Here is a 5,041-nt window from a genome sequence, read left to right as displayed (position 1 = left end):
TTTAAATAGATTTTTACTTATGTTTTTCATTTGTAATAGAAAACAATTCAGCAGAACAGAATAATAGATTGAAAAAATCAGACATAATATACAATGTTCCCCATACATGGACCACCCTCCCCCCATCCTTGAAAAGGAGTAGGGGGCTGTATCTACTTCTCTCTCTCCTTTTTGGCCAAGATTGTTCTGTGTAATTTCACAGCATCCAGTTTCAGTTGTTTTGTGGTGGTTTTTATATCCATTCACATTGTTGCTGTCATTGCATATGTCGTTTTCTTGGTTCTACTTACTTCACTTTGCATCAGCTCACATAAGTCTTTCCATGCTTTTCTGAATTTATGATATTCATCATTTCTCAGAGTGCAGTAATGTTTCATTGCATGAATGTTCTGCAATTTGTTTTGCCATTCCTCAATAAGTGGACACCTAATTTGATTCCAGTTTTTTGCACTGACATTTTGGCCACTCTGTGTAACCAGGAGATGGGCCCAAAAGTTTGTAGGATTCTGTAGTTAATTATCCTGGCTAGCTTAAGAGAGGAGGGACTTGGTATCTGGGAGAAGCAAGAAAGGCAACAAGGAGAAGGGAAATAGAGAGGGGATGCTATGAGGTGACTACTACTGGCCTGTCCTCTTTAAGGTGCAAGGCTAAGACTTGGTAAGGTGGTTTACTGAGAACTATAAGGGACACTCTGGGTCATTAACGTATAGTTGGAGGATCAGGAGCCCATAGATTTAGAACTAGAAGGAGCCTTTGTGTCCAAGACCTTCATCTTAAAAAGGAGAAAACTGAGGCACAGAAAGGATAAGTGACTTGCCCAGGGTCACACAACTAGATGCCTGAGGCAGGACCGGAACCCAAGTCTTCCTGATTCTATGCCCAGTGTCCTATCCATTACACTATGCTGACTCTCATGCTACTTGCTCAAGATAAGATTTCCCAGACCTTGCTCTCCACCATTACAGAATTCATTTTCCATTTGATTACAAGATCTTAGAGCTTATTTCCTGAAGAGAGGAGGTAGAGCTCTTGAGCTATGTTGATTTGCTGAGCCATGCAGGAGTTGGAGCCGGGGCACACCAAGAGACAGAGCCAAGTTATAAAGGACCAGGCACAGATCTTCTCTATCCTTAGTGCTCAATTCAGCTCTGAGCCACAAAGCAGTGGTCCCAGGAGAAACCGTTGGTGAAATAGGAGCCAAAGAAAATGGTTTGTTGGGCCCTCCCCATTCAAGATTGACTCCAGTCCATGTAAACGCAGAGCTGGGTTTCTAGGACACATGTTGTAGTACTTGTCAGAACATTAGATTTGAATTGAATTTCTCCTTTCCCAAAGTACTTTCACATTCATGAGCTCAAGGATGCTTAGGGAGCTAAGTTGTTTGTGTCCTCTACCTCTTCGGGTTATCTTTTTGTATCATTGTGTTGTATCTCCTCCAGTAGAAGGCGAGCTCCTTGAAGAAGAGGTTATTCATTTTTGTCTCTAGCACCCCAGCATGAAACGAAACATGGCTTCAGTGACTAGAGAAGCCAGCCTTAAAGCCAGGGAGAACTGAGTTCAAGTCCCCTCTGACACATGTTGGCTGTGTCTCTCAGGGCCTCTCTCTACTTTCATCAGCTTTCAAGACTGTAAGTAACAGAGAGGACTCTGACCTGCATCAGGAGAGGGAATTTCCCCACATTAGTGTTCCCTCTGCCAGTGACGTCACAGTTCCACTCCCCAATCAAACCCCCAGTGCCTCAGTGCCTTAAATACAGTGGATATTTAATTCATTCTTATTGGGTCAGACTGAGTTGAAAGTTCTCTCACTGAAATCAAATGTCATTGTCCTTTGAGATTTGATTGGGGGAAACAAAAGAGTATCTCAAATAATTTTTTTCAAGCCCAGTTTCTAGATAAAGTTATCTTTGTCTCTTCTTCAATAGTATGCAAGACTCCTTGACAGAAAGAATTATATTGAGAAATTGGGCTTGAAGACTCACATCTGGAGAATTCTTGGCTTTAGATCTGTCACTTATATTCTGATGGATGCATTGTTTGAGATAAGGCCTAGTCAAAGGCTGGTTTTAGTGTAAAACAGCAATAGGCCGTATCTGAAAAGTGGCACGTTTAGACTGTGAATCTGTCTATTAGAGGCACATCCTGTGGAAATACATGAATCTCATAACTGACACCATACATTTGCAAATTGAGAGCAGGTATATTTGTTTATTTTTTAAAAGGGAATTTGAGTAACTTCATCTCCAACGTGTAACTTCTTTATGCCCAAAGTCACAGGAATTGGAAAGCATTCTCTATGGACTTTATGGGCTGATAAATGTTTGATGTTTTTCTTCACAAGGCAATATGAAATTCATGAAAGAAGGCTTTCTTCTTTTTTTTTTCAATCAATACAACCCTTCCTCATTTATGTAGAGAAGGGATCATATCAATTTATACCACAGAACAGGTAAATTTAAGGTTAGCTGCCAAGGCTGCTTCTGGTCATTCATTATTCCTAAATGTTTGCTGATAGACAGTTCTATCTAGCCAACATGAGGGATTTTAATTTCCTGCACTTGTGGCTTGTTATTTATTTTCAAAGACACAAGTTTCTATTATACTACATTTTAAATGGCATGGTTTCTGAAGGTACAAAGAAAAGCAGTATCAGAGGCTCTGCAGTCTCAGCTTCCTGAACACACTTCTGAGAGAGCATTGATTCCTCCCCAAAGTACTAAAAATATAGTATCAGGACTGAGAAAATGCAGGAGATAAAAAACAAACAACCAAACTTTGTGGCCTCTCCCTACTAAGCACTCATATTTACTGGTGATTTCATGAAAGTATCTCTTCAATTCCATTGTAATCTAATGTCAGTTAAAACAGCATTCATTTTGAAGAATATAGATGTAGATGGGGACATGTCTAAACAAATAGGATTTGGGGAAAGGATGTTAGTTACTATCCAGCAAAGGGTTGATGCTGATTTCCCCCTGGACTGAGAAATAACTTTAATGTGGAATCTTACAACAAACTTTGACTCCCTGGAGAAATGTTACTTGGTTGAATAACTATTTTCTTCCTGCAATATCTACAACTGCTCAAAGAAAACAATCTCCTGCGCCGGTCATAGGGAGATGTTGCCAAGAGGTACGTCAGGCGGACTAGCCAAGTTCCCAGTTATTTCAAGGTAGTACTTTATTTTAAAGCCACTACCAAAAGGGCCTCTCACTCAAAGGGAGGAGGGTGAACCTCTTCAAAGGTGCTGTTTCTCAGCTGGGGGACTGAGCCACAATTACAAAGGCTAAGCTTCAATGTGCTTCCTAAAAGCGCTTTGGCTCTGGTGGGGCCCAGCTTCTGCGAAACTGACTAAGGCTGCGGGGACTTTGGCCATCGTGCTCAGCAATACGAGAGCTCCCGCTAGGGGTGCCCTCCTGCTGGCCTGACTGCGCATGCGCCTGACGGTCACGCCCAGGTTCTGGGGCGTTGGCTACTCCGCTTGTGTCGTGGGACGCTCGTTGCTACGCGACAGCTCACGGAGTTCTAGGTTGCTAGGTGAGGGCTCATTTGTTTGACGCAAGCAGCACCCAGCGGTCAGTCGCTGTTCATCCCCGGGCAGGTGCGGTTTCTTACTCCTGTTCTATGTCCAGATCCGGCTTCAGATTTCATTTCCACTCTAGCTCCTACCCAACGCTCAGACGTCAGGCCTAGAACATGGCGTGGCCACGTCTGTTCAGAGCGCTACGGCTCCTGTTTCCTCCGTGCAGCTCTCGCCGCTTGATGGTGCTCCTGCTCACCTTCACCAGCTACGCCCTCTATCATGCTTCGAGGAGGACCTTCAGCAACCTGAAAGTATCCATCGTCAATCAGTGGTCACCTCTCGATTCCCACGTGTCCCCCAATGCTACTTACTTTTGCCGGATTACCACGCAAGCCATCCTTCTTTGGGGGAGGTTGGATGCCATTTTCCTCTTCTCCTATGTGATGGGGATTTTCATCAACGACATAATTGGTGAGTGGATCAGTCTACGGCTGGTCATGGCCATTGGCATGTGCTCCTCAGCCCTAGTGACCTTCTCCTTTAGCACACTAACCGAGTTACCCTACTTTTACAACGAATGGTTTTACAGCTGTCTGCGGGTGCTCAATGGCTTGTGTGAATCCACTGGCTGGCCCTGTGCCGTGGCCATCATGAGTAACTGGCTTGGCGTAACTGGCCAGGGCTTGGTGTCTGTACTCTGGAGTGCCTGTGCCTCTTTGGGCAACGTCTTGGGAGCGTGCCTGGCCTCTCTGCTTCTGCAGTATGGCTATGAATACACCTTCTTGGTAACAGCCTCCATGCAGCTTGCCGCAGGATTGATCATCATCTTCACCCTTTGGCTGTTACCTAAAGAACTTACACTCATAGATACAGAGGATGGAAATGGTTCTGAAGAAGACTTGGACAGTCAGCTAATGAACTCTGAAAATAACGAGATCCAGGAGCTGGAAGAAACCGAGTACTATGACTTTTATGAGGTGGGTGGGGAAGGAGATGACATATCACTTGAACCAATAGCTTTCTTTGAGGCTTCTAGCTTCCCTGGAGTTTTCCTGCATTTCGTGGCCTATGCCAGCATGAAGCTGCTCAATTATTCCTACTTGTTTTGGCTGCCCCTTTATCTAAGCAACAGCTTTGGGTGGGGGAGTCTCAGGTCAGCCAGCTTTGGCTCTGGTATGATGTTGAAGCAATTGTAGGTGGCGCATTTCACAGCTTCCTCACAAATTTGGTCCAGAAGAGATCTATGTTCGCAGTGTGTGTGCTTCTGGCCACTGGGTCCCTGGTTGGATGTAGCCATGTTCCCAAAATCAAGGCTGTCGATGCACTGCTGACGTCAATTACAGTGTTTTTCACTGGTGCGCCCTCAGATGTAACGGGTTCTGCCATTTCCAGTGATCTGGGTTGCCAGGAGCAGAGGCAAGGGAGCGGAGAGGCCTGGACCACACATACAGGCATTGTGGATAGACTTGTTAGCATGCACACAGTAGTGGGACAGTATTTAGTATTTCTGATCCAAGA

The 5,041-nt window shown here is 44.6% G+C and overlaps 1 pseudogene; it reads left to right on the top strand.

Moving 5' to 3' along the window:
* The first annotated feature begins 3,554 nt into the window (after positions 1-3,554).
* Positions 3,555-4,719, top strand: LOC144455052 (sugar phosphate exchanger 3 pseudogene; annotated as a pseudogene).
* Positions 4,720-5,041: the final 322 nt, after the last annotated feature.

This window comes from Phascolarctos cinereus, unplaced genomic scaffold (genome assembly GCF_003287225.1).
Source record: "Phascolarctos cinereus isolate Bilbo 61053 unplaced genomic scaffold, phaCin_HiC Scaffold_8;HRSCAF=390, whole genome shotgun sequence".
NCBI lineage: Eukaryota > Metazoa > Chordata > Mammalia > Diprotodontia > Phascolarctidae > Phascolarctos > Phascolarctos cinereus.
This window is presented reverse-complemented; position numbering and strand designations above follow the sequence as displayed.